The 16,738-nt window shown below is 37.7% G+C and overlaps 1 non-coding gene across 1 annotated transcript; it reads left to right on the forward strand.

Moving 5' to 3' along the window:
* Positions 1 to 684: 684 nt before the first annotated feature.
* Positions 685 to 788, forward strand: LOC127740866 (small nucleolar RNA R71). Its single transcript, XR_008001722.1, has one exon. It is a non-coding gene; the product is annotated as a small nucleolar RNA R71 (small nucleolar RNA).
* Positions 789 to 16,738: the final 15,950 nt, after the last annotated feature.

The raw sequence follows: 16,738 nt of genomic DNA on the forward strand, positions 1-16,738 counted from the left end.
TCTGATGGAGGACCTTGTTTCATTCATGAAACTTAAAGTGGCCTTAGACAGATCAGAGACTAAATTTGCTAAGTTAGAGGTATTCTGTTCATAATTCTCTGTCTGTTGCTGAGAAGATGATGGATAAGGCTTGATATTGCTGAGCCTATTTCTTCCACCATTATTAAAGCCTTGTTAAGGCTTTTGTTGATCCTTCCATGAAAAATTTGGATGATTTCTCCATGATGAATTATAGGTGTTTCCATAAGGTTCACCCATAGAATTTACCTCTGCTATTGCAGGGTTCTCAGGATCATAAGCTTCTTCTTCAGAAGATGCCTCTTTAGTACTGTTGGATGCATTTTGCCATCCATTCAGACTTTGAGAAATCATATTGACTTGTTGAGTCAACATTTTGTTCTGAGCCAATATGGAATTCAGAGCATCAATTTCAAGAACTCCCTTCCTTTGAGGCATCCCATTATTCACGAAATTCCTCTCAGAAGTGTACATGAACTGGTTATTTGCAACCATGTCAATAAGTTCTTGAGCCTCTACAGGAATTTTCTTTAGGTGAATGGATCCACCTGCAGAATGGTCCAATGGCATCTTAGAGAACTCAGATAGACCATAGTAGAATATATCCAAAATGGTCCACTCTGAAAGCATGTCAGAAGGACACCTAATGTGGTCCATTCTGAAAACATGTCAGAAGGACATCTTTTGGTCATCTATTTGTATCTTTCCCAAGCTTCATAGAGGGATTCACCATCTTTTTGTTTGAAGGTCTGAACATCCACTCTAAGCTTGCTCAACTTTTGAGGAGGAAAGAATTTAGCCAAGAAGGCCGTGACCAGCTTATCCCAGGAGTCCAGGCTATCTTTAGGTTGAGAGTTCAACCATGCTATAGCTCTGTCTCTTACAGTAAAAGGGAAAAGCATGAGTCTGTAGACTTCAGGATCTACTCCATTAGTCTTAACAGTCTCACAGATCTGCAAGAACTCAGTCAAGAACTGGTAGGGATCTTCTGATGGAAGTCCATGAAACTTGCAGTTCTGTTGCATTAGAGCAACTAATTGAGGTTTCAGCTCAAAAAGTTTGCTCCTATGGTAGGAATTGATAGGCTTCTTCCATCAAACTTGGACGTAGGTGTGGTATAATCACCAAGCATCCTTCTTGCATTATTGTTGTTAGGTTCGGCTGCCGTCTCCTTTTCTTGTTCGAAAATTTCATCAAGGTTGTCTCTGGATTGTTGTAATTTAGCTTCTCTTAGTTTCCTCTTCAGAGTCCTTTCAGGTTCTGGATCAGGTTCAACAAGAATGCCTTTTTCCTTGTTCCTGCTCATATGAAAGAGAAGAGAATAGAAAAAGAAGAGGAATCCTCTATGTCACAGTAAAGAGGTTCCTTATTATTGGTAGAAGAAGAAGGGAATAAAGAAAAGAGAATCCAAACACAAAGGTAAGGATAGGGATAAATGATTTTCGAAAATAAAGATAAGAAATGAAATTAAAATTAAAATTTAAAATAATTAATTAAATAAAAAAAGAATTTTTTTTTGAAAAAAGAGGGAAGTATTTTTGAAAATTAGAGAGAGAAAAATTGTTAGGTGGTTTTGAAAAAGATAAGAAACAAACAAAAAGTCAAATAGTTAGTTGAAAAAGATTTGAAAATCAAATTTGAAAAGATAAGAAGATAAGAAGTTAGAAAAGATATTTTAAAATCAAATATTTGAAAAAAATAAAATTTTAAAAAAGATATGATATAAAAGATAAGATAAGATAGATTTAATTTTTAAAATTAAAATTAATTACTTGACTAACAAGAAACTAAAAGATATGATTTTAGAATTTAAAGATTGAACCTTTTTTAACAAAAAAGTAACAAACTTCAAATTTTTGAATCAATCACATTAATTGTTTAGCATAATTTTCGAAAATAAAGATAAAATTAAGAAAAATATTTTTGAAAAATATTTTTAAATTTTCGAAAATCATAAGATAACAATGAAAAAGATTTTATTTTTGAAAAAGTTTTGAAAAGATAGGATTTTTAAAATTGAAAATTTGACTTGACTTATAAGAAATAGCTAAGTTTTAAATTTTTTTTGACTAAGTCAACTCAAATTTTCGAAAATTAGGAGTAAAATAAGGAAAAGATAATTTTTTTTTGAATTTTTAATGAAGAGAGAGAAAAACACAAACATGACCCAAAACATGAAAATTTTGGATCAAAACATATGATGCATGCAAGAACACTATGAATGTCAAGATGAACACCAAGAACACTTTGAAGATCATGATAAACATCAAGAACATATTTTTGAAAAATTTTTGATGCAAAGAAAACATGCAAGACACCAAAATTAGAAATTTGCAATGCTTAGACACTATGAATGCAAAGATGCATATGAAAAACAACAAAGAACACAAAACAAGAAATTATCAAGATCAAACAAGTAGACTTACTAAGAACAACTTGATGATCATGAAGAACACTATGAATGTATGAATTTTTTCGAAAATTGCAAGAACAAGATGAATATGCAATTGACACCAAACTTAAAACATGACACAAGATTCAAACAAGAAACACAAAAATATTTTTGAATTTTATAATTTTATTATTTTTTTGGATTTTATTTTATTTTTTCGAAAAACATATAGGAAAAAGGAAGTAATGAATTCAAAGTCCTCAATCAAAATCCCAGGAATCATACCAGGTTAGTCTAAAGCTTGATGGCCAGCCAAGCTTCAACATGCCATTTTGAAACTCTAGAATTCATTCTTAAAAACTCTGAAGGATTTTTGGAAAATAGAGGAAGAATTTTGAAAAATATTTTTGAAAAGAAAATAAAAAAAAGAAAATTACCTAATTTGAGCGACAAGATGAACCGTCAGTTGTCCATACTCGAACAATCCCCGGCAACGGTGCCAAAAACTTAGTGGACGAAATTGTGATTCATACTTAAATTGTTGTTCGAAATTGATTCCTAGGTAATGGCCCCAAAAACTTGGTGCTCAATACCATGGTCTAAACATAATTTCACAACTTTGCTCAACTAACCGGCAAGTGTACTGGGTCGTCCAAGTAATAAACCTTACGTGAGTAAGGGTCGATCCAACAGAGATTGTTGGTATGAAGCAAGCTATGGTCATCTTGTAAATCTCAGTCAGGCGGATAATAAATGGTTATAAGTTTTTGAATAATAATAATAAATAAACAGAAAATAAAGATAGAAATACTTATGTAGATCATCGATGGGAACTTCAGATAGGCGTATGAAGATGCTGCGCTCCTTCTGAATCTCTGCTTTCCTACTGCTTTTATCCAATCTTTGTCACTCCTTTCTATGGCAAGCTGTATGTAGGGCATCACCGTTGTCAATGGCTACATCCATCCTCTCAGTGAAAAAGGTACAAATGCTCTATCACGGCACGACTAATCATCTGTCGGTTCTCGATCATGTTGGAATAGAATCCCTTGATTCTTTTGCGTTTGTAATCATGCCCAACAATCGCGAGTTTGAAGCTCGTCACAGTCATTCAATCCCGGAATCCTACTCAGAATACCACAGACAAGGTTTAGACTTTCCGGATTCTCATGAATGCCGCCATCAATTCTAGCTTATACCACGAAGATTCTGATTAAGGAATCCAAGAGATATGCGCCCGATCTAAGGTAGAACGGAAGTGGCTGTCAGTCACGCATTCATAGGTGAGAATGATGATGAGTTTCACGGATCATCACATTCATTGTGTTGAAGTGCAACGAATATCTTAGAATAAGAACAAGCGGAATTGAATAGAAAATAGTAGTAATTGCATTGAAACTTGAGGTACAGCAGAGCTCCATACCCTTAATCTATGGTGTGTAGAAACTCCACCGTTAAAAATACATAAGTGATGAAGGTCCAGGCATGGCCGAATGGCCAGCCCCCAAACGTGATCAAAAGATAAAAAAATACAATCAAAAGATACTGAATACAATAGTAAAAAGTCCTATTTATACTAGACTAGCTACTAGGGTTTACAAAAGTAAGTAATTGATGCAGAAATCCACTTCCGGGGCCCACTTGGTGTGTGCTTGGGCTGAGCTTGAGCTTTACACGTACAGAGGCTTCTTTTGGAGTTGAACGCCAAGTTGTAACGTGTTTTTGGCGTTCAACTCTGGTTCGTGACGTGTTTCTGGCGTTTGACTCCAGAATGCAGCATGGAACTGGCGTTGAGCGCCAGTTTACGTCGTCTAATCACGAATAAAGTATGGACTATTATATATTTCTGGAAAGCTCTGGATGTCTACTTTCCAACGCCTTTGAGAGCGTGCCATTTGAAGTTCTTTAGCTCCAGAAAATCTATTTTGAGTGCAGGGAGGTCATAATCCAACAACATCAGCAGTCCTTTGTCAGCCTTTTATCAGAGTTTTGCTCAGGTCCCTCAATTTCAGCCAGAAATTACCTGAAATCACAGAGAAACACACAAACTCATAGTAAAGTCCAGAAATGTGAATTTAGCATAAAAACTAATGAAAACATCCCTAAAAGTAGCTAGATCCTACTAAAAACTACCTAAAAACAATGCCAAAAAGCGTATAAATTATCCTCTCATCAGTTAGAACCATAAATATTTACCTCCTGCATGTAGTCTATATCATGCCTAAATGTCACAACGGTCTTCTCTAACCATGTTGTGCTTCGTTCTGAATGACTCCACCTAAAACATGACACAGTGAAAAAATTTACATAAGTAATTGTAATTGAAACATGCATAGTGAATATAATCTCCGACAAGAACCATAAATATTTACCTCATAGCAACTGGTATCTCAGCAGGTGGAATGATATGTCTCGGTACGGGCGCAATACACGGCATTCACTCTCATGTCCAAACAAACAATAGATTAAGAGGGCCATCCATCTCCTTTGTATCATATCTTGATGCACGACATAGTGCTCTGTAAAGATGTGCGAGACATGCTAAACCCCAACTATAAGTATGGATCTGCTCAAAATCATGAAGCAACGGTAGATACTTTGCATGGGCGTATGCGATCAACTTATCTGTGAATAGGGTCGACCCTAACATACAGAAAATCTGACATCTCACGTATCTCCTTATGGACTCTTCAGTGTCCAACGGCTCCGCATCTCTGATACGTCAAACCCAACCAAGCTTTATGTAGGATTTCGAATTACGACTGAGTACTGGTTCACGTTCGAATATTGCCATGCTGTGACTCTGAACGAAATCACTACTACTGTCAGTCCATCCACTCACAGGCTCTCCATCAATGGGTAACCCGAATATATGTGTGACATCTTCCAATGTCACTGTAACCTCACCCACCGACAACACAAAAGTGTGAGTCTCCGGTCTCCACCTTTCAACCAGAACAGCTAACAACGGGTGAAATCCTCTTATCATCCTAATCCAGATACGTGGTAGAATCCCGTGACGCATAAGTAGTTTTCGACTCTCGGGTTCTAATTCTGTGGCAGATCCAGTTTACGCACCAATAAATTTTTGTTAAGCTACACAACAAAAATTTATTTGTTATATTAGTTATAAATATTCATTTATTAACAAACAAATATTAGCATATCTATTTGTATGTGATCACTTTATTTAATAATATTATTTACATATTTATCTATTTTAATATTTTATTTGTTAAAATAATTAACGTGCAGTGCATTACCAGTACCATAGTTAATAATTTTTTAATAATTTTTTTTCGTGCATCAAAAGCATATATTTCTCTAATATTATTAATAACAACGTATATATTTTTTTAATATTTACTTATTACTTTAACATTTATATATTAAAATTTTGAATATGTTCAACATACATATTTATTTATTTTACAGAATATATATTTTATTTTACTATAGTATTATTTTTATATTTTTATCGTAGAAAATATATTTTTTTAAAAATTTTTTAGTATATTATATAGTATAATGTATATTTTATTTTAGTATTTTTATAACATAAAATTAATTCAAAATTAACAAAAAATTATATTTTAACATGTTAAATAACAAAAAATAACAGAAATTTAAATACACAATAAAAATATAATTTAACAACTTACATAAATTGGATGATCCAAATAATTTATAATATGTTCCTCTGGAGCATTATAATTACGAACTATTTTTTAAAATAAATACAAAATAATATTTTTTTTCTGCCTATTTTCCCACCATTCCCCTCTTAGTTGAATCGCAACCCCCTTCCCCTCTGTTTCTGGTGTAATGCACTAATGCTTTTCTTCCCTCTCACTAACACACTTTGTATACATTGCAGTTGGAGGAGGCTCTTTATATAGAGCAACTTAGGCCATGCTTGCTGTTTATCGGGGTGAGACCTATCCCCTGCATGGCAGCAGCTGCAACACGGCCCCCTCGTGGTGCAGGCATTGGGACTCTGCGACACCAGCTCCACCACGCCCCTGCGTGGTGCCAGATCCTTGCATGTGCGTCGCGTCACCACACCCCCGGCGTGCTGCTGGGGTGCTGACACGCAGCTGAGGAGCAGGGACACCACGCCCCCTGCGTGTTAACCGGAAGCTCCACCGCTCGGTAAATCACCCCACCCTCCAATATCTGTCCAAAACACCAACATTTTTCCCATAACAAAAATAATTTCCGAAATCAAACTACTAAGACCCTGTATATCCCCATCATTATGTCTAGTTTGACATAGTTTCCAATATCTCATTTATTTTTCTGACTTCTTCTCTTTTATAAAGAAGAATATCACTGAAGGAGTATAAGATAAAAAATCAGTCAAAAGAAGAGCTATTAATTATAAAGCATCAGTATCCAATCTCTTAACATGTTTGACAAGGAACATTCTCTAAAAAAAATCCTGACCTTCACACCAAATAGATCCTAAACGTCTAAGTCTATCCTATATAACTTGTTTGTTAGAAAATCTGCCACTGTATGTGCAAATTGCTCTCCATCCAAATTTTCCAAGAACTTTTCAAACGCCAAACACATTGAAGGTTGCAAATTAATACTTTTCATCATACAAACAGCAAGTAACTCTTCCTACCCCCCAACACAAAAAAGACTAAATTGCGCTGATAGAAATTCAACCATTCAACTATCAACATAAAAATAAAAGAATGATCAATCAGAGAGGAAATGGTCATGTGAAGAATATGAGATCTAATATATACCTCCAAGACTGCAGGAGTAACTAACCAATGACAAACTTTGGGGGTTAGGGTTCTTCTTTCGGTTTCAAACTTTTACTTCAGTTTCAGAGAGGAGAGGAGACTTAAATGAGTGTGGGACTAGGTTATGGTGACAGAGGCGGCCGACGACAGAAGCTACAACCTGACCTTCCGATGACGGTGGCGACGGAAGCATCAAACGGACCACCCGACGACGATGATAGCGACAGAAGCTTCGAGTAGCGATGGTGGCAATGACTGGTGGTCACTGCCGTTGCTGATAATGGTAAGGACAGTGGAGTGGAGGCGTTTCTTCTGGCTTCAGCCTTCAGCTCATTGAGGAAATTAGGGTTCAAAGGGGAGAAGGAGGCGTTAGTGTGGAGTAAATACCCATAGTAATCCCTGAGATTCGCGCAAATACTCAATGTAATCCTCAAGATCCCAATTTCTTCATTGTAGTCCTCCAGATAGAGCTCTGAGCACTCAAAGTGATCCCTAGGCATATTTCTGGTCATGAGCCATCACCGGAGTGCTAACATGGCGTCATTTTGCTAGGCTGGAGCTGAGCTGGCTCATTTTCAATTTATACCCACATTGGTCCCTCATAGTTGGTGTTATTGTACAAAGCCTCACTCATGCAGGCTTCGTTCTCCCACTTCCTCGCGTTCTTCATCGCATTCTTCAGGCTCCCAATTATCTTCCTCTACGCTCTCCAAACCTATATCCCCCCGATGCCTAACACTCCACCTCCAACGGCCTTCATGCTGCCATTCACCACCCTAGCGCCCCCAAAGGCCCTGCTCCCTACCTTAGAAAGCGCCCAAGAAAAAGAACAAGCTCGATTTCGACGAGAAAAATGCCTAGATCTTCAGGCTCAGGCTTGACCATGCTCACATGTGCATAATCACTACTTGTGCATGATCACAACTTGTGCCTTGTGGTTTTGCAATTCCTTGGCCCACCTATGCTGGTACTTCTCAAATGGGTACCTTCCAGAGACCTTCTTGATCAACACACTACTCAATATGTACATCAAATTCCACCTCTTGGAAAAGGTGGTGCACGAAATTGTGATCATCAACAATGGCGCCAATAGACTTGGTGCTCTCAAATGTGAATCACACTTTGTCACAACTCCGCACAACTAACCAGCAAGTGCACTGTGTCGTCCAAGTAATACCTTACGTGAGTAAGGGTCGATCCCATGGAGATTGTCGGCTTGAAGAAAGCTATGGTCACCTTGTAAATCTCAGTCAGGTGGATTCAAATGAGTGATAGAGTTTTAATAGGAAAAAAGATAAATAAAACATAAAGTAAAGATAGAGATACTTATGTAATTCATTGGTGAGAATTTCAGATAAGTGCATAGAGATGCTTTGTTCCTGTTGAATCTCTACATTCCTACTGCCTTCATCCAATCCTTCATACTCCTTTCCATGGCAAGCTGTATGTTGGATTTCACCGGCGTCAATGGCTACCTCCTGTCCTTAGTGAAAATGGTCCAAATGTGCTGTCACCGCACAGCTAATCATCTGTCCGTTCTCGATTATGTTGGAGTAGAATCCAGTGATTCTTTTGCGTCTGTCACTACACCCAACACTCGCGAGTTTGAAGTTCGTCACAGTCATCCCCTTCCAGATCCTACTCGAAATACCACAAACAAGGTTTAGACTTTCCGGATCTCAAGAATGGCCGCCAATAATTCTAGCTTATACCACGAAGACTCCGATCTTTCGGAATGGAGGCTAAGAGATACACGCTCGTTCTAAGGTAGAACGGAAGTGGTTGTCAGTCACGCCTTCATAGGTGAGAATGATGATGAGTGTCACGGATCATCACATTCATCATGTTGAAGTGCAGCGAATATCTTAGAATAAGAATAAGCATGAATCGAATAGAAAACAGTAGTAATTGCATTAAAACTCGAGGTACAGCAGAGCTCTACACTATTAATCTATGGTGTGTAGAAACTCCACCGTTGAAAATACATAAGAACAAGGTCCAGGCATGGCCATGAGGCCATCCTCCCCAAAATGTGATCAAGAGATCAAAAGATGAAAATACAATAGTAAGAGGTCCTATTTATAATGAAACTAGCTACTAGGGTTTACAAAAATAGGTAAATGATGCAGAAATCAACTTTCGGGACAACTTGGTGTGTGCTTGGGGTGAGCATTGAGCTTTACACGTGTAGAGACTTTTCTTGGAGTTAAACGCTAGCTTTAGTACCAGTTTGGGTGTTTAACTCCAGCTTTTATGCCAGTTCTGGCGTTTTGACTTCAGAATAGGGCAGAGAAGGGGCATTTGAATGCCAGTTTGCGTCGTCAAAACTCAGGCAAAGTATGAATTATTATATATTGTTGGAACGCCCTGGATGTCTACTTTCCAACGCAATTGAGAGCGCACCATTTGGGGTTCTGTACCTTCAGAAAATCCACTTCGAATGCAGGAAGGTCAGAATCCAACAGCATCTGTAATCCTTTGTCAGCCTCTGAATCAGATTTTTGCTCAGGTCCCTCAATTTCAGCTAGAAAATATCTGAAATCATAGAAAAACACACAAACTCATTGTAAAGTCCAGAAATGTAAATTTTTCATAAAAACTAATAAAAACATCCCAAAAAGTAGTTAGATCCTACTAAAAACTACCTAAAAATAATGCCAAAAAGCGTATAAATTATCTGCTCATCACAACACCAAACTTAAATTGTTGCTTGTCCCCAAGTAACTGAAAACAAAATAGGATAAAAAGAAGAGAATATACAATGAATCCCACATTATCAATGAAACTTTGTCCTAATTAGATGAGCGGGGCTTGTAGCTTTTTGCTTCTGAACAGTTTTGGCGTCTCACTTTTTCCTTTGAAATTCAGAATGATTGGCATCTATTGGAACTCAGAATTTTAGATAGTGTTATTGATTCTCCTAGTTAAGTATGTTGATTCTTGAACACAACTACTTTATGAGTCTTGGTCGTGACCCAAAGCACTTTATTTTCCAGTGTTACCACCGGATACATAAATGCCACAGACACATAACTGGGTGAACCTTTTCAGATTGTGACTCAGCTTTGCTAAAGTCCCCAGTTAGAGGTGTCCAGAGTTCTTAAGCACACTCTTTTGCTTTGGATCACGACTTTAACCACTCAGTCTCAAGTTTTTCACTTGGACCTGCATGCCACAAGCACATGGTTAGGGACAGCTTGATTTAGCCGCTTAGGCCTGGATATTATTTCCTTGGCCCTCCTATCCATTAATGCTCAAAGTCTTAGATCCTTTTTACACTTGCCTTTTGGTTTTAAGGGCTATTGGCTTTTTCTGCTTGCTTTTTCTTTTTCTTTTCTTTCTCTTTCTCTTTTTTTCGCCATTTTTTCTTCTCTTTTTTTTCGCCCTTTTTTTACTGCTTTTTCTTGCTTCAAGAATCAATTTCATGATTTTTCATATTATCAATAATACTTTTCTTTGTTCATCATTCTTTCAAGAGCCAACAACTTTAACATTCATAAACAACAAGATAAAAAAATATGCACTGTTCAAGCATTCATTCAGAGAAAAAAAAGTATTGCCACCACATTAAAATAATTAAACTAGTTTCAAGATAAAATTTGAAATCCAAGTACTTCTTGTTCTTTTGTAATTAAGCACATTTTTTCATGTAAGAGAGGTGAAGGATTCATTTGTTCATAGCTTTAAGGCATAGACACTAGACACTAATGATCATGTAGTAAGGACACAAACATAGTAGCACATCAAGCAAAAATTCGAAAAACAGAAAAATAAATAGACAAGGAGATTAAGGAATGAGTCTACCTTAGTGAAGGTGGCGTCTTCCTCCTCTTGAAGAACCAATGGTGCTCTTGAGCTCCTCTATGTCTCTTTCTTGTCTTTGTTGCTCCATCCCTAGTGATTTTGGTACTCCCAACAGTTGTGTGGAGAAAAATATATCCCTTGAGGAATCTCAAGGATTTCTTGATGAGGGAATTCCTCATGCTTTTGTTGAGGTCCATGAGTGGGCTCTCTTGTTGTGCAGTCAGATGCTCTACTACTGAGCTATGGACCCTTGAGATGAATCTCTCCATCTTCCATGACTCGGAGGTGGAAGTTTTTGTCTTTCCTTTCCTCTTTCTAGAGGTTTCTCCAGCCCTAGGTGCCATAAATGGTTATGGAAAAATAAAAAGCAATGCTTTTACCACACCAAACTTAGAAGGTTTGCTCATCCTCGAGCAAAAGATGAAAGAAAGATGTAGAAGAAGAAGAAAATGGAGGAGATGGAAGGTGTAATTGGGGAAGAGTGTTGTAGAAAGGTGTGAAGAGGAGAGAGAGTGAGTTGAGGTTGGTGGGGATCCTGTGGTGTCCACAGATCCTGAGGGACCAAGGATTTCTCATCCCTGCTCTAACTTGGCGTTCAACACGCCTTAGAGTGCAATTCTGGCGTTTAAACGCCAGTCTGCTGCCCTTTTTGGCGTTTAAACGCCAGCTTTTCTTCCTATTCTGGCGTTTGAACGCCAATTTGCTACCCTGCTTTAGCATTTACACGCCAGCTTTCTGCTCTGTTTTGGCATTTAAACGCCAATCTGGTGCCCTGTTCTGGCGTTTAAACGCCCACAAAGGTGCTAGATTGGGCGTTTAAACGCCCATTGTGCTGCCCCTACTGGCGTTTAAATGCCAGTAAGTCCTTTCTCCAAGGTGTGCTATTTTTGACATCTACTTTATTTTTATGAGTGTCTTTGTGACTTCACATGATCATCAACCTAGAAGAAAACATAAAATAACATAGATAAAATTAGAATAAAATTGGGTTGCCTCCTAATAAGCGCTTCTTTAATGTCAATAGCTTGATAGTGAGCTCCCATGGAGTCTCATAGATAATCAGAGCATGGTTGAGATCTCTCAACACCAAATTTAGAGTTTAGTTGTGGCCTCCCAACACCAAACTTAGAGTTTGAATGTGCGGGCTCTGTTTGACTCTGTATTGGGAGAAGCTCTTCATGCTTACTCTCCATGGTTACAGATGAAGAACCTTGAGTCTTTACTACAAGGCATTCTTCATTCACATGAAGGATCAACTCTCCTCTATCAACATCAATTACAGCTCTTGCTGTGGCTAGGAAGGGTCTTCCAAGGATGATGGACTCATCCTTATCCCTCCTAGTGTCCAGGATTATGAAATCAGCAGGAAAGTAAAGGCCTTCAACCTTCACTAGCATGTCCTCTACTATTCCATAAGCCTTTTTCATAGATTTATCTATCATCTCCAATGAGAATTTGGCAGCCTGTACCTCATAGATTCCCAGTTTCTCCATTACAGAGTGGCATCATGTTTATCCCTGACCCCAAGTCACACAGAACTTTTTCAAAGGTCATGGAGCCTATGGTACAGGGTATTAAGAATTTACCAGGATCCTGTTTCTTTTGAGGTAAATTTTGTTGAACCAATATATTCACTTCATTGGTGAGCAAGGGAGGTTCACCTTCCCAAGTCTCATTACCAAACAGCTTGGCATTCAGCTTCATGATTGCTCCTAAATATTAGGCAACTTGGCCTTTAACAATGTCTTCATCCTCTTTAGAAGATGAATAGTCATCAGAGCTCATGAATGGTAAAAGGAGGTCCAAGGGAATCTCTATGGTTTCTGTATGAGCCTCAGATTCCTTTGGTTTCTCATCAGGGTATTCCTTACTGACCATCGGACGTTTCCTGAGGTCTTCCTCATTGGGATTCACGTCCTCCTCCTCCTTCCTAGGTTCGGCCATTTTGATTACATCAATGGCCTTGCACTCTCCTTTGGGATTCTCTTCTGTATTGCTTGGGAGAGTGCTAAGAGGAGTTTCGGTAACCCTTTTACTCAACTGGCCCACTTGTGCCTCCAAATTTCTAATGGAGGATCTTGTTTCAGTCATGAAACTAAGAGTGGCCTTAGATAGATCAGAGACTATATTTGCTAAGCTAGAAGGATTCTGCTCAAAATGCTCTGTCTGTTGCTGAGATGATGATGGGAAAGGTTTGCTATTGCTAAACCTGTTTCTTCCACCATTGTTATTATTGAAGCCTTGCTTCTGTTGATCCTTCTACGAAAAATTTGGATGATTTTTCCATGTAGGATTATAGGTGTTGCCAAAGGCTTCACCCATGTAATTCACCTCTGCCATTGCAGGGTTCTCAGGATCATAAGCTTCTTCTTCAGAAGATGCTTCTTTAGCACTGTTGGATGCATTTTGCAATCCATTCAGACTCTGAGAGATCATATTAACTTGTTGGGTCAATATTTTGTTCTAAGCCAGTATGACATTCAGAGCATCAATTTCAAGAACTCCTCTCTTTTTAGGCGTCCCATTACTCACAGGATTCCTCTCAGAGGTATACATGAACTGGTTGTTTGCAACCATTTCAATAAGTTCCTGAGCTTTTGCAGGCGTTTTCTTTAAGTGAATGGATCCACCTGTAGAGTGGTCCAGTGACATCTTGAAAAATTCAGACAGACCATCATAGAATATATCTAATGTGGTCCATTCTGAAAGCATGTCAGAAGGACACTTTTTGGTCAGTTGCTTTTATCTTTCCCAAGCTTCATAGAGGGACTCACCATCTTTTTGTCTGAAGGTCTGAACATCCACTCTAAGCTTGCTCAGCTTTTGAGGAGGAAAGAACTTGGCAAGAAAGCCGTGACGAGCTTATCCCAAGAGTCTAGGCTATTTCTGGGTTGTGAATCCAACCATGTTCTACCTCTGTCTCTTACAGTAAAAGAGAAAAGCATAAGCTTGTAGACTTCAGAATCAAATCTATTGGTCTTAACAGTATCACAGATCTGCAAGAATTCAGTTAAAAACTGATAAGGATCTTCTGATGGAAGTCCATGAAACTTGCAATTCTGTTGCAGTAGAGAAACCAATTGAGGCTTTAGCTCAAAATTGTTTGCTCTTATGGCAGGGATTGAGATGCTTCTTCCATAGAAGTTGGAAGTTGGTGTAGTAAAATCACCAAGCATCTTCCTTGCATTGTTGTTTGGTTCGGCCATAATTTCTTCTTTTGCTGCTTTCTTTTCAAAAATTTCAGTGAGGTCCTCTTCAAAGTTTTGTGCTTTAGCTGCTCTTAGCTTCCTTTTCAGAGTCCTTTCAGGTTTAGGACCAGCTTCAACAAGTATGCCTTTATCTTTGTTCCTGCTTATATGAAAGAGAAGAAAACAAAGAAAATATGGAATTCTCTATGTCACAGTATAGAGATTCCTTGAGGTGTCAGAGGAAAATAAGAATAGAAGAAGGAGGTAAGGCAGAATTTGAACACACAAAGAAGGAGTGAGTCCGAATTGACAATGGAGGAGGAATGTTAGTGTTCAAATAAGAAAATGAGAAAAAGGGTGGGAGATTTTCGAAAATCAAATTGAGAATTCAAAAAAATTAGTTAATTGAAAAAGATTTGAAAATCAATTTTGAAAAGATAAGAAGTTAGAAAAGATTTTGAAATTGATTTTTGAAAAAGATATGATTTGAAAAAGATATGTTAGAAAAGATATGATTGAAATTTATTTTGAAAAAGATTTGAAAAGGAAATTAAAAAGATTTGATTTTTGAAAAAGATATGTTTGAAAAGAAATAATTTTGAAAAAGATATGATTGAAAATATTTGATTTGAAAAAGATTTGATTTTGAAAAATTATGAAGATTTGAAAAAGATTTGATTTGAAAACAAAATTCCTCTCCTTGTGTCATCCTGGCGTTAAACGCCCAGGAGCTGCATGTTTTGGGCGTTTAACGCCCAATTACTGCATGGTTTGGGCGTTTAAACTCCCAGCCAGGTATCCTGGCTGGCGTTTAAATGCCAGTTTTCCTTCCTTACTGGGCGTTTAAACGCCCAACCAAGTACCCTGACTGGCGTTTAAACGCTAGTTTTCCTTCTTCAATGGGTGTTTTGAATGCCCAGCTTTTTCTCTGTAAATCTTTTGCTTTATGTTCTTGGATCTTCATTTTGCTATATCCTTTATTCAAGAAGATATATTTTTAATTTTGAAAACACAACAAAATGAGTCAAAACATATAATTCTTGGATCAAAACACAAGATATATGCAAGAACATTATGAGCGTCAAGATGAACACCAAGAACAATTTTGAAGATTAAGATGAACATCAAGAACTCAGTTTTCTTAATGAAAGAAAATATAGAGGACACCAAACTTAGAACTTTCTCATGTTTGGGCCATATGAATGCAAGAATGCATATGTAAAATATTATGCAGTGCAATTCAATAAATCATGAAGATCAAACAAGGCAATTCATCAAGAACGACTTGAAGATCATCAAGAACACAATGTATGTGTTTCAAAAATTGCAAGACAATTAGAATCATGCAACTGACACCAAACTTAAAATTTGGCCTTAGATTCAAACAAGAACCATGAAATATTTTTGAGTTTTTATAATTCTATGAATTTTTTTGGGTTTTTCGAAAATTATTTTTAGAAAAACGAAAAAGAAGAATTTTTTTTGTATTTTTCGAAAATAAGAAATAAAAATCTTAAAAATAAAATAAAATTACCTAATCTGAGCAACAAAATGAACCGTCAGTTGTCCAAACTCGAACAATCCCCGGCAACGGCGCCAAAAACTTGGTGCACAAAATTGTGATCATCAACAATGGCGCCAATAGACTTGGTGCTCTCAAATGTGAATCACACTTTGTCACAACTCTGCACAACTAACCAGCAAGTGCATTGGGTCATCCAAGTAATACCTTACGTGAGTAAGGGTCGATCCCACGGAGATTATCGGCTTGAAGCAAGCTATGGTCACCTTGTAAATCTCAGTCAGGTGGATTCAAATGGGTGATAGAGTTTCAATAGGCAAAAAGATAAATAAAACATAAAGTAAAGATAGAGATATTTATGTAATTCATTGGTGAGAATTTCAGATAAGTGCATAGAGATGCTTTGTTCTTATTGAATCTCTGCTTTCCTACTGCCTTCATCCAATCCTTCATACTCCTTTCCATGGCAAGCTGTATGTTGGGTTTCACCGGCGTCAATGGCTACCTCCCATCCTCAATGAAAATGGTCCAAATGCGCTGTCACCGCACGGCTAATCATCTGTCAGTTTTCGATCATGTTGGAATAGAATCCAGTGATTCTTTTGCGTCTGTCACTACGCCCAACACTCGCGAGTTTGAAGCTCGTCACAGTCATCCCCTTTCAGATCCTACTCGGAATACCACAGACAAGATTTAGACTTTCCGGATCTCAAGAATGGCCCCCAATAATTCTAGCTTATACCACGAAGACTCCGATCTTTCGGAATGGAGGCTAAGAGATACACGCTCGTTCTAAGGTAGAACGGAAGTAGTTGTCAGTCACGCGTTCATATGTGAGAATGATAATGAGTGTCATGGATCATCACATTCATCATGTTGAAGTGCAGTGAATATCTTAGAATAAGAATAAGCATGAATCGAATAGAAAACAGTAGTAATTGCATTGAAACTCGAGGTACAGCAGAACTCCACACCCTTAATCTATGGTGTGTAGAAACTCCACCGTTGAAAATACATAAGAACAAGGTCCAGGCATGGCCGTGAGGCCAGCCTCCCC

Source organism: Arachis duranensis, chromosome 7 (assembly GCF_000817695.3).
Source record: "Arachis duranensis cultivar V14167 chromosome 7, aradu.V14167.gnm2.J7QH, whole genome shotgun sequence".
Taxonomy (NCBI): Eukaryota; Viridiplantae; Streptophyta; class Magnoliopsida; order Fabales; family Fabaceae; genus Arachis; species Arachis duranensis.